Source organism: Dermochelys coriacea, chromosome 10 (genome assembly GCF_009764565.3).
Source record: "Dermochelys coriacea isolate rDerCor1 chromosome 10, rDerCor1.pri.v4, whole genome shotgun sequence".
Taxonomy (NCBI): Eukaryota; Metazoa; Chordata; order Testudines; family Dermochelyidae; genus Dermochelys; species Dermochelys coriacea.
Genome location: NC_050077.1, coordinates 56930183 through 56948793, shown reverse-complemented (window position 1 = coordinate 56948793; position 18611 = coordinate 56930183).

Sequence of the window (18611 nt, the reverse complement as noted above, 5' to 3'; positions counted from 1 at the left end):
ATCTAATGCATATCTAGCTAGATTACTTACTAAGTTCTAAGTTTCTTTTCTGTTCCCGGCAAAAGTATCACACAGACAGGGAGAGCCTTTGTTTCTCCCCACCTCCAGCTTTGAAAGTATCTTGTCTCCTCATTGATCATTTTGGTCAGGTGCCAGTGAGGTTATCCTAGCTTCTTAACCCTTTACAGGTGAAAGGGTTTTTCCTCTGGCCAGGAGGGATTTTAAAGGTGTTTACCCTTCCCTTTATATTTATGACAATGCCACAAAATGGATGGATGAAGTGGGACTGAAATGTAATCTGGCTTCATAGGTCACTCATTTAATTCTTAAATATACTACTGGAATAAATACATGTTGCTTGTTCTCTTCCCTAGTCAGTGATGGTCGCTGTGGTGCGGTAGAGAAAAAAAGTTGACAGGGGTATACAGAGTAAGCTCCACCAAGGTGAGTTGCTAAAAGGAGATGCCACTTGCAGTAAAGTGTGCAGATGTTCAATGTCTGACCACGGTGCTGCTTGGCTCCACTACGTTCCTTGAGCTTGGCTTCTCCTCTGTGGGGCTTGAATACGACATGCGGCTCTGCTGGTTCCTGCTTAATTAGCAGGGAGGGGAAATAAGTGGAGGTAGCATCCAAACCGCACTGACTTGTGGCATCAAAATGAGATGTCACTCACCAGAAACTGCAGATCTGTGACCGTCCCTCTGCTTTCCTCCATGAGGGATGAAATACTTAATGCTGACTTTTAAAATCATCACCACTGAATACTTGAGCTAACACCTCATTGAGATGAATGGGGAAGTCCATGCCTCTCAGAGCTCTGGTTCCAGGCTCTCTGCGGACCCATTTGTGCATCAGTTACATTCATTTTGAATTTTTGAACTTTCCTTCCTCACCATAACAGCTAGAGACTTTTTACAAGACAAAACTAAAGCTGGGATTCTGAAGAACAAGATAGAAGCCTCAGAGGATTCCCTACATAGGAGTCTTCTGGTTGTTTCTAAGCCCAGATGATGGGAGAGAAAAAGAAAGAAAAGAAAATTGTTGGCAGAGGCGGACAGGAGTTCTCAGTGGCAGTGCCCCTACACCAAGTTTCTAGTGAAAATGTTTCAGTGTTGCACTAGTACTTCCAGTGCCAGTAACAATGGGAGCACTAATGTTGGCTGCATTTTTACCATTATGGTGTTTAACCATGAACATTGGAAAGATGCCATGGCCAATCTGCCAATGCTAACACAAGAGGAGCCACACCAGTGCTACAGCAATAGGGAGAAATTTTTGCCACATCCTCAACATAGACAAAGACTGTTAGAGGTAACAGCAACACATTTTAGATAAATGGATGTGATCACCATTCCTCATTCCCTTCCCTTCCTTGCTCCCTACTGATGCATTAGATGAGCAGGGTGATGGACTTGGACACCAACTTAGAAGTTGAGATTCCAGAGCAGACGAAAAGGTAATTGAGCCTAAAGCCAATGGTTTGCCAATTCAATGCTTACTTAGCACTGGAAGTTTCCAAAAAAGAGTAAAGATGAAAACATCTACACCATATTGCAAGGACTACCCCATGCTTCAGGATGAAAATATATATCTTATTGTTTTGTTTAACCAGTACTAAAGACTTTTGACTATATGTCAAGACTTTTGGCCAGACCACATTGAAATATAATATAAGTAGTTGTTGATGGGAATATAAAAAAACCAATCAAAATAAATGGCTAAGTTTAAAAAGTCCAGAAAAATGTTTTAACCTGTTTGATCTACAGCCTAAAGCTCAGGTCCTGCCAGAGAAAATACATTTACATTTTTAAAAAGGTCTTGGGGAGGGATAATAGATTAGCAGTGCCACATTTTGTAAAACAAATGGTCCCATTTAACAGACATTTTGGATCAGTTTGGAAGCTCTTTGGGTGTTCAAGTTTCTGGTTTTCCATGGCACCTAATCTAATTCAGTAATCAAAAAGTCTCCCCATCTAATCTATTGGACTCTGTCTCTGGTTCTAGCCTTTGGCTTGTGCAGATTCTGTAGACTTGTCCTATTTAGTTAGAAGGAAATATGGTCATCTCTGAGAACATCATGAGAATGATGGATGTCAGGGAGTCCAGTGCCTCCCATATGAGGGGAAAATACTCCAGAGGTTGTTTGTCTGTTGGCAAGATGATCATTTCTGGACAGCATTAAAAGATGATTGGCTCAGTTCTGCCCTCAGTTACATTAATGCAACTCCCACTGAAATCACTATAGGACCCAGATTCTACCACCCTTATCTACAATGAGTGAATATTCACTTATTCTGTTAGTTGCCCCACAGAAATCTATGGGACTGCTCCAAATATAAGTTACTCAACATAAGAGAGAATATATGGAATTTAATTGGTGCTTCTGAAGATAGAGCTGTGAAGATTTTTTTTTACATGGTTCAACTGCTGAAATGCATGAATTTCAGCAAGGGTAGAACAGTTTCCACTGAGATAAGCAGGTAAAGTGGTGGCACACACTAACGCACAGTTCTGCACAATGACTTTAATGTTTGTATGAAGTAATGGTACCAGAAGTATTGCCTATATATTACCTGGAGATAACTGATACTGGTCTTAAAAGTTCTGGTAGCTTGGGATTTTAGGGTTGCTTTCTGTGAATGAGAAGGGCTATTAATCTGGTTTGTGGGATCCATTGTGAGCTGTTTTAGAAACTGGTTATTGGGAGTTTGTACTATCTCAATGAAGGCTTTCTACAGTAAATGGAGCACGGAATACCACCAGTGAGCTAACTTAGTAAGCTGACACATGGCAGAAGCATCCTGTTTTAAACCCATGGTCTGCAGAGAGCTTTCTTTTAACGCGAGTTGAGAGTGCAGTCAAAGAAGACTGCTAGAGAAAGGTATGAGCTATGGGGTTGCCCACATATTTCTCAATGAAAAAAAATACAGCTTGGGCCAGTCTACTCCAGATCTCCACTCCAGCCAGCTCTGGGGCAGAGAGGCACTGAGAAAACTGAACCAACATTTGTTTGTACAATCCAGGTGTATTTTTAATTAAATTACTTCTCAAGGTTCAGATGCAAAATCCATGACCTTTCAAAGCTTCTGTACTATAACGCACCATGGAACATTTCACATTAGGATCCAAAAATATTATCACTATTTCTTGATTTCAAACCACTTCATAATTAAAGAGTCTCTATACTTCTCAAATCTGGGAGGGGGACCTACTAATTTTAGTTGCGATGAAGTAAAGTTTCCAGTAGACAGCTTGTCAAATCTTGAGTGAAATGACTTAAAAACTTTCCAGAAGGCAGCTCTAAATTTCCAGAAAAATACTTGTGAAATTTCTGCCTGAAAATTCACAGCTTAAACTTTTATGAAGCTTATTTCTATTGGCAGATTAATTGATTCCTTCCTTCCTTCCTTCCTTCCTTCCTTCCAACTTTAAAGCAAGAAAAAAAAGAAAAAGTTGACCTCCGTAGCCCCAAGTAAGTGGGTTAAATACAAGGAAGATATTGGATCACAGTGTTACCATATGATAGGGGATTTGTTCTTCTCCAAGGAAGATCATCCTGTCTCGAAATCCGTTTGCCCTGGCTGAGATCATGAACATAGTTTACAGTGCAGTGATTGCCTGCCAGGCAGATGACCTGCTGTTTTGGTTGGATGAAACAGATGTTACAACTTTGCAAGCTCCACCTTTTTCTGATTTAAAGCTAACACTATCAAACAATTCTAGAGTGAAGTAAAGCCAAATACTGTCTTACATATTATGCAGCTTTAACCTAGGAAGAAAACTAAGATTAGTGGGTGGTAGCAGTGTTGTTAATTTCTAGAAGATTAAATTACATAGAGTCCCTTCAGAAAAACTCATGACAGGAAAGACCTGACCTTGAGTATATCACAGAACTGTCCATGAAAGATTATGGAAACAAATTTGTAGGAGAGCTTTGCCCAAAAAAATAGGTTAAAAAAAAAAGAAAAGAAATTTAACCAGGGTTCTGCTGAAATCATTCTTAATTGAGCTGCTGAACTCAATTTTCCACTAACCTACTTAAAGAGTTACAAGATTTTAGCAGTATAATAAATTGCCATAAAAATTAATATACCATAAGACTAAAACACCAGGACTTGGCATCCCAATTTCAGGAATCCAAATGTTTCTGAATAAGGATCATCTGATTAATTGAATTTGGAAGCAAAAAAGGACCGAATCAGAAAACTGAAAACTTGTAAGAAGAGATAATGAGAGATTTCCACTCTAAATCAACAAGAGTTTCAATACGTCAGGTACTAAGCACATTCTAGCAAAAGCACACAAAAATAAATTGGCTTATTCCATTGCATTTGATTTACTGGGAGTTCCCCACATCCCTCCAGATTCAGATGAATAATAAAAGGACAGAAACACAGATCCTATCTAGAATCCAATTCAGATTAGCGCAAAAAAGCCAGGCTCAACTTCACTTGTGACTGTTACAGTTAAAAGTCTTAGTTAATGAAGTCAGTGACAGCGAAATAATGGACTCCCTCTTCTGCTAATTCACTTGAAATAAGGAGCAATCCAAAAAAGAAACTCTGGATGCACCTCCCTTTGCAACAGGATAACACCAGGGAAAATCCTATTGAAACTGTATCTGCTACAACCATTTCATTCCACACTGATTCCCTTTCTCTGGTATTCAATCTCTTGGGTCTCTCTGAAAAGAACAGCTATGCTGAACCATATTTATGATGGTAACAGATGCTAATTAAGGAAAAGCAATAGCATCACTGGAATGCAAGAAAAGTACGCTTGCTTGTGGTCACCAATGGCCAAATCTCTGAGGCCACAAGCAGTGCCAATAAAGTTTTCTTTTTTAAAATAAAATAAAATAAATTGAAGCTTAGAAGTGTATGGTGGGAAGCTAATGGCAAGAACCTCCTGAAGGAGGAGGAGGACAGAAGGACCTTGTTCCGCTGAGCAATTCTCACATTTCTAAAAATATACCCGGCTGACACATTCTCTGTAGTTTCCCAGATACTGTGAACACCATCGATGGAACGTACAGAATCTGGCTGCTATAATAGCTTTGTCACCAGGTATATTGACACATGGTATGATTCGACGAAGCAAGCCCATTTGATTTTGCTGATATTATATGTAGGGCTCCTCAAGGGTCATCCTCTCCTAGACAATGCCCTCTGCCTTATGTCATGGTGGATAGTACTGCAAGCAGCGCTCTAGATAAGGTCTGACAAGTTTCGTATACTGTAAGGGTGTCTCCTCTTTCATTTGACTATAAGATGTACATCAGTTAGTAGTGAGGGCATGGAGAGCTTTGTTAAATTCCTTCTGCCTCAAAGATATTTTCTAATATTAATACTACTACTTATCTCTTATATAGCTCTTTGCACCAGTAGATCTCAAAGCAATTTACACAGGTATTAGAAGAGTGATTCTAATTCATTTTTCATCCTAGATGATCCAAAAGTGCTTTACAAGCAGAATACATAGGGTAAATGACCCCATGTGCAGCCTGTCTTCCCTATCAACACTGTAACACAGTTTCTCTTGGTTAGGAGCAACAGAATATATTTTCGATAAATGAAACCACAGGACTCATTTTAAAAAGATAGAATGTGATTACTAATTTTGGAAATTGCCCAGGGCAGAGAGACAAACACCTCTACACCCATGACCCCAATTACTCAGGGCCTCCAATCATGTAATACAACTAATCCAGAAGATGAAGCCTCTGGCAGCACAATGTCTGCTAGTATTATGTTGGGTCAATGATTCAATGCTGACTCAGTGGGAAGAATGAATCACCAATTCTACCTCTTACAACATCTGGGATTTCCTTTGAGGTCTCCCATCCAAATATGAACAAGGCCTGGCCTTGTTCAGTTTATGAGTTATGATCAGAGCCCAAAGTAACATGGATGCAGGTTTTAAGAAGAGTGCATGAGAGCCTGCAGGGACCTTTTAATTTAGGTCTTGAGGTATAGAGAGTACTGTAAACATATATGGCACTTTGCAGAAAGAGCTTGCCCTCCAGAACTTGTTATCAACTTAGAAGATACCAGTATTATTTGAAGTGAGAGAGGGTCTTTGGAGATGGAATTTATGCCATAGTAATAATACTACCAATAATACTTTGCATTTATATAATTCATATAATTTCACTCTAATGTTTCAATGCATTTTACAACCATTCATTACAAGAGACAATAAGGCCTACATCAGAGATGTATTATACCTGTAACAGCGTTGGCATCCACCTCTCGCATTCACCTCTGGCTGATACGTGCCAGCAATTCCTCAGTTTTGAATGGAGCGGCACCCACATCTGATGGGTGCCCCCTTTCTTGTCAGGTGTGAGACTGCTTCTTTCTTTGTTCTTACAATGGGGTGGCACCTGTCTCTCGTGAGCGCCCCTCCCCTGGCCAAGACGGTGTCTTGGTGGGTCTTCAGCAACTCAGCCCTCCGGCCAAGTCACACACACTGTCCCCCATTCCGGGGTATAGAATCTCTAGTTCTTTCTCACAGCCCTAATATGGGGCCATAGCATGAAGACTTCTTCCTCAGAGGCACTGCCTTCTTTAACATCTCGGTACCCTCAGTTGGTGTCCTTCTGGCAGCCATTGCCTGGATTCAGTCTTCAACCAGACCAGCAGGGCCCATCACAGTACCCTCGCTGGTGGGGCTAGGTTCTGGGTTCAGTCCCTTAGGCTCAGCCTGCCCACACTGACTTGTCCATGGTCCTGCTGTTCTTCCAGGCCACACCCATTCTTTGGCAGTCTTCCCTGGGCTCAGTCCTGCCTGCAGTGAGCTGTCTGCAGTCCTGCTGTTCTGCCAGCCAGCCAAGCACCTGGTTCTCCCTCTTTCAGCTCCAGGCAGCAACTGACTGCTCTGCCTGTGCTGCTTCCTTTTATATGGCCCTTTTGGCCCCTGATTGGTTGCTCCAGCAGCCCCTCTGACTGGCAGACTGTCTGGAGAACTTATCCTCTGTTCTTTTCTGGGGCCGAGTGAAGCAAGGCCACAAAGCCTCCAGCACAGGGCCTCCGTATTTAGTCCACCCTGTCACAATACTCATTTCACAGATGAGTGAACTGAGCCAAGGAAAGGTTAATTAATTATCTAACATCACATATCCTGCTCTAACCATTACAAAACACTACCTCTCTTATGTCATCTTCACTACATGCAGTAGCATTTACATTCAGGAATGAGAGAGGAAGAACAGAATTGTCTAAGTACTTATGTCCCATTTTCAAGAGTAACTGAGGCATTTAGGAGCCAAAGTCCCACTGACTTTCAGTGAAATTTAGACTCCTAAGTGCCTCTGTCACTTCTGAAAATAGGATTTATGAATCTTAGGCTCCTCTGAAAATTTTAAGCAAATTCAAATTTAAGTCGGACTAGCTGTGTTGGAACTGACTAGTACAAAAGATGAAACTGAAGTGACTTGCATAAGAAGGAGACAGAAGACAGCTACTGCATATCCATTATAGATCATGGGTGAAATTCTAACTCTATTGAAGTGAATGGGAAATTTGCCATTGCCTTTAAAAGGACCACAACTTCACCCCATAGCAGTCTTGTTTGTTTTAGGGGTTGCTGTGTGACGCTGCATCCCAGTGAGGGATTCAAATCAACACAAACTATTTTCTAAAATCTTTATCGGCCTGTGAACTTTCATTTAAACCTTATGAATGTTTGCATAGGAATCAATTGACAACCATAAAATAACCTAACAAATGTAAACAGATGGCGGCAAACCATTTCAACAGCTGAGTTATGGAAGTTTTCCTTTGGGTTACAATAATTGTTTTAGTTACTACAATTTCAGTCTACAAACAAATAGAATAGAATCAGAGTTTATACACCATACAGTATAGCACCTTTAATACTCAGGGCATCCCAACGTGACCTACAATGAAATCAAGATATAGTTATACTATTCACTTTGCAATCATAAAAATCAACATTGAAGTTTTCAGTGGCTACCACTGATATTTCTTGTTACCATTTCATTTTGAAATATAAATAATCCTTATGTTCCATATATTTTCAGGTTAAGATGCAATTTTCCTCCCCAGATGAACTACATGGGTGCTCTATGATATTTACATGTGCTGTTGCTTTGATAAACTGTTTCCTTCTAGAGCACTCTACTTTGCATTTTGTAATCAAAGATATAGAGCCATTTCATGGGAAAAGTCTTTTTTATAGACTAAGTTTCTCAGGGCAGGGATTGTCATAATTTACACTAATAAACTATAAATAATAGACCTTTTTAGATAACTATAAATGTCCACTGCAAGTAAACCATTTCTGAATAAATATAACTGAGATTCTGCCAAGCTCCATCTTAGCCAGCATTTCATACTGGTTAAAAACTCCATAAAACGGGCTTTAAAATCAAAAAGGCCCTGATCCAAAGATCACTAATGTTAATGGAAACACTCCTATTGACTTACAGGCTTTTGGATAAGGCCCAAAGTGAACATACAGTAACTGTAATAGGTCCGAATCCAGGAAAGCATTTGGAGCCAACAGGAATACTCACTCGTGCTAGAAGTTAAGCAAGTGCTTAAATGCTTTGCTAGGTCAGGGCCACACTGAATTGGTGGATCTCAGCAGTGCCTGCATTTGCACTGCTAAAATCTAAACAACTCACATATAAAGGTACCACTGGTCCAGACAAACACAGAAACTTCCACATCAGTAATGACAGATTCTGTCTCTGGTTTCAGCTGGGAAATTGAATAAAAACAAACTTTTGCATTTATTGCTGACCTCTTAAATGCTCTAGAACTACAGGTCTCAGACAAGAGAGTTAACATTCTACTCTTATAAAATAGTAGACATGCCCTGGCTATTGAATGTACTGTATATAGCTATGGTAGATCAATGTGATAATACGAATAAGGTGAACACTGAAAGCAAAGGGAAGAAATGAGATCTCCACAAAGTCAGTCATCCTTCACTATCACTATCTTAGGATCTTGTTCTTCTAGTTTTCGCTGCTCTTTGCATAAACCCAATAGTGATGGCAGTAGTGTAGCATTGTGTCTGCACAGGTAAATTTTCACATATACATGCCTGCCAAGGGGTTGCCATCCTGTCAGGAGAGGTTTTCATGCTCACATCCTTAAATTGGCAGTTATGAGATTTGCCATGCATTTACAGGGCCCATAGTTTCCAAAGGATCACACAGACAATACAATTGCTTTAATAAATATTGTGTTCATTAGTCAATCCATGACCTAGTGTTGCCTGAGGCAGCTGGAGATCCTTTCTCCACTCCCTTTCCTCATTTCCCCTTTTCTCCAAAGAGGCAAGCCAACTCCTGTCTTCAGAGTATACAATACAGTGAAAATTCACCTTTGATTATAATGATTGATGTCACTACTATTACCTAATTGTTAGCGCCCAGACTCTAATGTACATCTCTGTATGGACTCCATAGTGTAGATCTACACAGTAGATCTTCTTACTCCTTGGTGACCTGACAGTCCTAAAATATTTATTTTACAGTAACTATGACAGTTGCTTATTATATCTTGTTGATATGTGCTGAATTAGGAGGAGGGGGAAGGTTACGTTCAGTCCTCTTTTTTCCCCATCACTTTTAAAATCCTATTATGACTCCATTAGGAAACACAGGAAACTCAAGATTGGTATAGTGGGCTTCCCATCTATATGCTGTGGTTCAATGCCTGCTGTATGAATGCAGGGAGAGCATGAATGATAGCTATGGAGTACACTTCTTAATCTTTTAACTTGATATAGCAGCTAGCTAACAAAGCACAATGATTCATTATTGGCAAGTCAGAGCTTCTCTATATGCTGCCATGGTTTGTTTCACTGAGTGTAAATTATATTAATACCGTAAAGTCACTTGCATATCCAAATAAGAAGTCTAGACTATGTGAATGTATATAAGCAATGCAAACATAACATTCACAGGCACAATTTCCTCACCACTGTATTCTGAATTAACTTTACAATCACTTGTCTAATGGTATATTATAAATAGATGGAAACCATATGTGAAGCTGGGCTATCCTCCCTTGTGCTTAAGCGTTAAAGGCACAGTATTACATAGAGAGAGGCTTTTTGTTATCCTGATCCTCGTAAAGGTATAGTTCTCACAGCTTAGAAAAGGTTAGTGCTGTTTATGTTATCCACATATAGCATTCCAGAAAGAGAATGAGTTTGTTTATGATCTGTTCAGTGTTCATATGAATGTGAGATGTGAGAGGTGTAAAATGAAGTGTGACTAATGTATCAGCATTTCACACTGAGGATGCTAAAATGAAGGGAATAATTTGTCTGAAACTAAAAAGCTCTCACATTTATAGATGTGATAATTTACTAAACTCCAGGAAAATGCACCTGTAATTAAGTATCGATAGATTGAGTATACACTATATACCAGGGTAAAGATCTATTCTACTCTATATAGATTCTTCTACCTTTCTCATCACTGTAGTATCTGATCATCTTCTATTAATGGATTAAGCAACATGACTAACATCTGTCACATGTTTGTTCTCTACTTTTTCCTCACTATTATTAGGATGAGGCCAAGGAGGTCAGTATGAACCAAAAGATAAGCAAACTAGGCAGGATTAAGCTCTGGTGCAACTTTATTAACTTTATTAACGTAAAAAGAAAAGGAGTACTTGTGGCACCTTAGAGACTAACAAATTTATTAGAGCATAAGCTTTCGTGAGCTACAGCTCACTTCATCGGAAGTGAGCTGTAGCTCACGAAAGCTTATGCTCTAATAAATTTGTTAGTCTCTAAGGTGCCACAAGTACTCCTTTTCTTTTTGCGAATACAGACTAACACGGCTGCTACTCTGAAACCTGTGTTTATTAACGTAGTTGCACCAGATATTCATTTGGTTCCACTCTCTTGATTATATTTTTTTTTTTACTGTACCTTAGCCAATCAATGTCCAAACCACACTCAAAGCCATCAATTTTATTTTTGCAAACAAATTGTAGAGCATATTTGTGCATTGGGTGGCTTTGAGTCAATGCAGTCACCAGGTGGAGAAATCGAGCTATCTTGTATAATGGCATTGCTTGGGTACATTGCTTCCAATGTAACCGTTGACTAAGGTATCCTAACCTGAGCTGTTTTCTGCATCTCTGCAGAGAGAGAATCTTCACTAGCTGAAGATGTTCCAGCTTGCAATATGTCTATGGGCAGGTCATGTAGTCCTCAGACAAGTCAATAGGTGGACAACCCACATCAGTGATTGGATCCCCAGACACCACAAGCAACCACTGGGAAGACCAAAAATGCACTGGGCCAATCCATGACAAAACTCTTTGGCCAGAAATGGAAAGAACATGCTCACAACAAAACGGAATGTGTGACATCGACTTGCATTCGTGGAGGGACGGACAAGGACAAGCCGGACAAAGAGACAAAGAAATATGTCTATCTGTTACCACCAGGTGAGAAGAAAAATGCTTTCTTCCCCTTTTAAACCTCTCACTCTGTTTACTAGGGCTTTCTGAACCAGTACTTCCCAGGTGTGGTGTCCCTGCACCTCTCTCTTTATACACACACAGCAGATATGGCAACTCAGAACATGAGAGGTAACATAACGCTCTGATAAATTTATCTGGGCCTAAGCTTTCGTGGAAGCTTAGGCCCAAATAAATCTGCTAGTCTCTAAGGTGCCAGAAGTACTCCTGTTCTTTTTGCAGATACTGACTATCATGGCTACCACTCTGAAACATAACACTCTGATGTTTTCTCATGGCTGCTGTAGCACATTTACAATGCTGGGCCAAACACAGAAGTGATGTACAAGGTGGTATAAGTTACATATTGGAAAGTGAGAGTAAGGAAGTTGAAGCTGGTATAAGTTACATGCCAGACAACTGGAAGAAGGAGCTGTGTGGAGTTTTCTTTACCTGCACCTTCTTTCACCAACTGGTTACCTGCTCTTCGCTATACTTCTATTTTGACACAAACCCCCACACATCTCCCTGATGATGGGGGTTGGGGGGAAGGGACAGGACGAGACATCACTTCAGCTCCCTTAGACTCATGCTCAGAAAGCCAAACTCAGAGGTGATGTGCAAGTGGGTACTAGTTACACAGAAGTAAGCTGTAACATATACCTTCCTCCCCACTCCTCAGTATGTAAAATAACCAGCTTAGACTCACTTCTTAGTTCAAATCACTGTATTGCACCACAGTAAACAGTCACAGCCATTGTGTTCTTTCCCCTCATCCTCCAATTCTCTCTTGTTCTGTGTGTATAACAACTCACCAAAACTTACACACCCCCAAGAAGAAAAGGGGAAGAACTAACATCAATGAATCAGACATAACCACTGTGTTACCGTATTATAAAAACACAAATATAAATAGCGAACTTTTTTCTTTAAATCTATAATCATTTAAATTCAGAGAAAAAATAAGAGAAGAAATAGATAAACACATGGCTTTTGACAAAAGATATCACCTAGAGAGAAAACATTTACTCTGGAAACTGGGTTCCAAGACACAGTATGGCTCAGTCAATCAAAACTAACTGCAACCACTTCAATGTTGAATACTCCCACTGAGCTGCTCTCAAACAAACTACAAACCAAATTCTTCACACAAATTTCAAGTAGTAAATAATTAGTTTTATTTTCTTTAAGAGCTGGTAGTTCAACTATGCAAGCACATAAGCAGAAAGAAGCAATGTAACCTACCAATTTGACTGATGAAAACAATGAATATATAAAAAAGGAGTACTTGTGGCACCTTAGAGACTAACAAATTTATTTGTGCATAAGCTTTCGTGAGCTACAGCTCACTTTGAGCATAAGCTTTTGTGAGCTACAGCTCACTTCATCCAATGAAGTGAGCTGTAGCTCACGAAAGCTTATGCTCAAATAAATTTGTTAGTCTCTAAGGTGCCACAAGTACTCCTTTTCTTTTTGTGAATACAGACTAACACGGCTGCTACTCTGAAACCAATGAATATCAAAGTAATTTTTAGTTAATTCTCTTGTAGAATGCATTTAATATTTATGTCTGGATGTTTTTTGTACCACAGCTTCAGTATAGCTCCTACTATACAAATCTAATGTTTTAAGGTCTTGAGGGCTTTTTGTTATAACTAATGTGATGAAAACAGAATCACTTATAGCTGTGAGCCAAGGTACTTCTGAATTATATCAGAGACTAACAGAGGATGGAGAACAAAGAGTTGAGCTTTTTCAAGATACAAATCTAATCCTTTGTCCTGGCATTCAAAGCAGCTTTACTTACTTTACTGCACATATATAAAACCTCTTTTTAGTACTTTTCTCCACATAACTGACAGGATTGTCTTGTGGTTCTTATCAGATGAATCACCACTCCTTTCGTTCTATAGAGACTGGAATATGGATGTATCCACAGCTCTGTTCTTTTTAAACATCCCATATCAAAAGGAGTGAAGGAAATATTGCTCTGCAACTGAAAGCTTGATCCTCAGCAAGCAGAGCAATGCATAACAAACAATGAATCAGTCCAGCAAAAATGAAGTATTTGAAATGATTTCAGATAATGGTCTAATTAACACACGGAATAAAAGCAAGAAATAGCCATATCTGTCCTTGTCCTCAAAGAAAATCTCTTGTCTCAGAAAACATATAAAGCAAAAGCTTCATAAATAATCCAAGACAAAGTAGGTTTTCAGAAGGTTTGGAGGTCAAGATCATACTGTACCCTTTTTACCTTTAAGAGTATTTCAGATTGAGATAGGCAACAGAAATGTGGTTGAAACATGCACTCAAAGGTCTTAGTTAAACCATCCTCAAACAAGACAGCTTTGGACATAATCAAGTGGTAGATTCATCACCACTTGGAGTCTTTACATTGAGGAGGGAGATTTTCCCAAATTATACCCACTAGTTATCAGGCTCAATAACATTCACTTACTTGAGAAGAATAATTTCCTTCCATTGCTGGAATTATTGGTTGACATTCTACGGCCTGTGGTATGCAATGTGGTCCCTTCTGGCCTGGAGATCGATGAAAGTATGCATCATTCCAAAAAGCAAGGCTCATATTTGCCTATTATATATTAGACTTTTCATGCTGAAAAAGAACGGCTTTTCCACAAGTGAAAATCAATGTATTTTCTCAAGGTGGCACATGGCCTTCAGTGTTGCATATGCAGTTAGCAACTCCAACTGGACTCAAGTTTACATATGGAATGTTAGAAAGAGCTATACAAACAGAGACCCGAGTTTCACAAATGTTGAGCCCCTGCTGCTCATGCTGATTTCAAATGGAGTTGCGGGTGCTCAGCAACTCAGGCCTCTAGTGATTGGCACAGTGGCTGCAATAACCAATCACACATTTCTGTCGGAATAGACTAAAGTAATTTCAATGTACATTAACACCATATAGTCTATTCAAAATTTTCTTTAGACTGTATTGCTGTTAAAATGATAAGCTCTCTTATTTTTAAAACCACACTAATGTCCAAAACCCAGTTGTTTCCCAAACAGCATGTGGAAATTTAGGGGTGGGGAGGGGTGACTGAACATATTAGCCCTACTAAAAAAAAATTAGTAACAGTTATACAACTATTCCAATTTTAATGTTTTTCATTATAAACTGATCAGCTACAATCATGTAGCCAACTAATAATCTGACCATGACACAGCTGTTATTGAAGAGGAGAATTTGAGCAATGTGGACCCAAGCATTCACACCTCATAGTGAATGCAGCACCCTCAATAGAGGTGGTTCTACAGCCCACACTTGTATCTTCTGGGTCACTTCATTCAGCTTTATCAGGGTCCTTAACTCAAACCACGAAGTCCTGAAGCAGGACCATACTTCTTAAGGGCTTAATATTATCACAGCCCTGGCTCCCTCTGGAACCATTTCCAGGGTGTCCCCTTCCAGCCCTACAGATTTTTTTTTCTAGAGAGGTTTCAACCTTTTATTGCTGCTGAATGGGAGCAAACAGAACCTACCTACTCTGGCTACACCCTGGGAAGAGCTCTGCACCTCCACACAGCTGGTGATGTTCCTGTCCCCTATGCAGAAGTAGCCTTGAGACTTTTTCCCCCACAGTATGGATATGCTGCAACAGGAACTGATGTACCCAAAAAGTTTTGTAAATGCACATTTTTCAGTGTGAACTCCACTTTTCTTATGATTTTGTAGGGAATGCACTTGTCCCTTATGGAAAAGTACTACAGGATTTAATAGAAAATAACTTTTCTATTGGGATTTTTGGATCCTAGTGATTTCATATGTAATATCCCTGCTATAAATTTAGTTGGTTGGTTCAAAAAGCCCATTGAAAGGAGATCATTCTCTGTTCAATTCTACTGACTGGAGTAGGGTATATAGACTTCTTAAAATTTCTATAGGACCCAACTGATTTAATTTCTATTAAATTCTGCAGGGATTTAATATAAAGGGTAAGCTCCCAGGCATCATAGTTTTCCAGTTGAGAAACGAAGGTATTATACTTAATGGCAGGTTTCAGAGGGACAGCCGTGTTAGTCTGTATCCGCAAAAAGAAAAGGAGGACTTGTGGCACCTTAGAGACTAACAAATTTATTTGAGCATAAGCTTTTGTGAGCTACAGCTCACTTCATTGGATGCATTCGGTGGAAAATAAAGTGGGGAGATTTTATATACACAGAGAACATGAAACAATGGGTGTTGCCATATAGACTGTAACGAGAGTGATCAGGTAAGGTGAACTATTACCAGGAGGAGAGCAGGGCGTGGGAGGGACACATTTTGTAGTGATAATCAAGGTGGGCCATTTCCAGAAGTTGACAAGAATGTGTGAGGAGCAGTAGGGGGGGAATAAACAAGGGGAAATAGTTTTACTTTGTGTAATGACCCATCCACTCCCAGCCTTTATTGCCACTTTTACGTCTGTAATCGAGTGACCGAAGAGACTGAAGTGTTCTCTGACTGGTTTTTGAATGTTCTAATTCTTGACTCTGATTTGTGTCCATTTATTCTTTTACGTAGAGACTGTCCAGTTTGGCCAATGTACATGGCAGAGGGGCATTGCTGGCACATGATGGCATATATCACATTGGTAGATGCGCAGGTGAACGAGCCTCTGATAATGTGGCTGATGTGATTAGGCCCTATGATAGTGTCCCCTGAATAGATATGTGGACACAATTGGCAGTGGGCTTTGTTGCAAGGATAGGTTCCTGGGTTAGTGTTTTTGTTGTGTGGTATATGGTTGCTGGTGAGTATTTGCTTCAGGTTGGGGGCTGTCTGTAAGCAAGGACTGGCCTGTCTCCCAAGATCTGTGAAAGCGATGGGTCATCCATCAGGATAGGTTATAGATCCTTGATGATGCCTTGGAGAGGTCACTTGATTACAGACCTAAAAATGGCAATTCTTCAACAAAAAAAACTTCAAAAACAGACTCTGAGAGACTGCTGAATTGGAATTAATTTGCAAACTGGATACAATTAACTTAGGCTTGAATAAAGACTGGGAGTGGATGTGTCATTACACAAAGTAAAATTATTCCCCTTGTTTATTTCCCCCCCTACTGCTCCCCACACATTCTTGTCAACTGCTGGAAATGGCCCACCTTGATTATCACTACAAAAGGTAGCCCCCCCACTCCCGGCTCTCCTTCTGGTAATAACTCACATTTCCTGATCACTCTTGTTACAGTCTGTATGGTAATACCCACTGTTTCATGTTCTCTGTGTATATAAAATCTCCCCACTGTATGTTCTACTGTATGCATCTGATGAAGTGAGCTGTAGCTCATGAAAGCTTATGTTCAATTTGTTAGTCTCTAAGGTGCCACAAGTACTCCTTTTCTTTTTACTTAATAGCAGTGAACTAGAGCATGGATTAGAACAGAAAAACATACATAAAAGAGGAAGAACTATTCTGAAGCAGGGAAGTCAGCGATGATGCTGGCAGCTTAAGGAAGTGCTCAGAGTCACCCAGGCCTTTGTCACCCTCAGATTGCCTTACTGTAATGTGCTCTCGACATGGGGCTATTTGAGATCACTTAGAAGCTGCAGTTGATGCAGAATGTGGCACCTGAATTGCTTAGACAGGTTGGTGAGGAGAGTGTACTACATCAATGCTCCCATGACTACATTCAGAGCCAGTTCTAGGCACAAGCAGACTAAGCAATTGCATAGGGCCCTGAGAAGCTCAAGGTGGACCCCTATTCACTTTTTATTATGTGTTGTAAGGGGGACAAAAATATTCGTGCAAAGGGCCCCCAATGGGCTAGCATCAGCTCTGACTACATTGTCTCCCTCTAGTCACTTCCACCTACATTTCAAGGCATTGATATTGATTGAAGATCCTATATTTTGAGTCTCTACAGGTGCTCTGACAGCTGAGGCCTTATCTATACAGAAGGAAAAAATACAAGCTGATTTAGTAAACCAGTGCAAACCCCTAAGTGGCCATTCTTATTTTGGTTTAAGCATATTTTATCTCAATTTAGCAGATTTGTAATAGACTTAAATGAAAAGGAAATCATCCCAGTTTAATCAAAATAAGAGTGTACATATAGGCTTTTACATTGGCTTAATCACACTGTGCTTTAAATTACACCTGGGTTCAACTAGTGCAACTTTCCCTAACCGTTGAAGACAGTTGGAGCACTCGAACTGACATTCCCTACCTTTTCATGTCTGGAGCAGCTGGCAGGATGTTGTCAGGGGATGTCCCTGTACTCTGGAATTTGTCTCCCATAAGAGCTCCCATTAGCTGACTTCTAGGGCAGCATGTACTGCACATCTCTGCAGGCTTTTAACTGACAGTTTATTTTTTGGGAGGTGGGGGAGGAAGACATTAGGCTTTTCTTTTGTGAACTATGTTTTTTAAAGTCTCTGTGCCCTGAGAAGCAGTGAAGGATGTATTTTTAATCAATTGAAAAATACATAAATAACACAGTTGGCGGACAATGATGACTCTAGTTGACAGCCAGGCACATTTCCTTACCAAACGTTTTTTGTGTCTTTAGGGAGTGGTTAAGCAGTTTGAAGCAGTGGCAGGAGAGAAGCTGCAGCTTTGCTTGAGAAACTAGTAGCTGCCTGCAGGTTAAAACACTGGTCTAATTTACTGGAGCTGTGAAAGCGAGACTGCATTTCTGTGTGTGTATAAACTTTTCTACTGCTTTTAACCATTTTAAAAAAACCTTATTTGTTCTTAGTAGTAACAGGATTTGTGTGTATAAAGGGGCAAAGCCTTACTTCCACAGGCCTTCCTCAGCAGCCATGGAGAGCCCTGGGCATAGTGGAAGCAGTGCAGTTTTGCTCTGTGGAGGCTGGGTATGGCTAGGATGCTTGGAGCTGGCTTAGGGGGTCTCTCTTCATTCCTGGAGGGGTGGATAGGTGGATCTCCTACTCCAAGGACAGGGACCACCAGACAATCCCCCCCCCCACCCAAACAGGGTACAACCAGAGGGGCTACTCAGTTGTGGAGTGTAGAACTGGGGGCGGGGGAACAGAGACTTTCCTTCCCTCATATCATAAACTACCTAGGCTTGACACTGGAGAAAGGATTTGTCCCACTGCAAATAAAAAACTCTAAAAACAAGAACATCCCTCAGTCTCAGTTTACCCATTTCTCTCCCACAAGGAGTCTGGCCATTC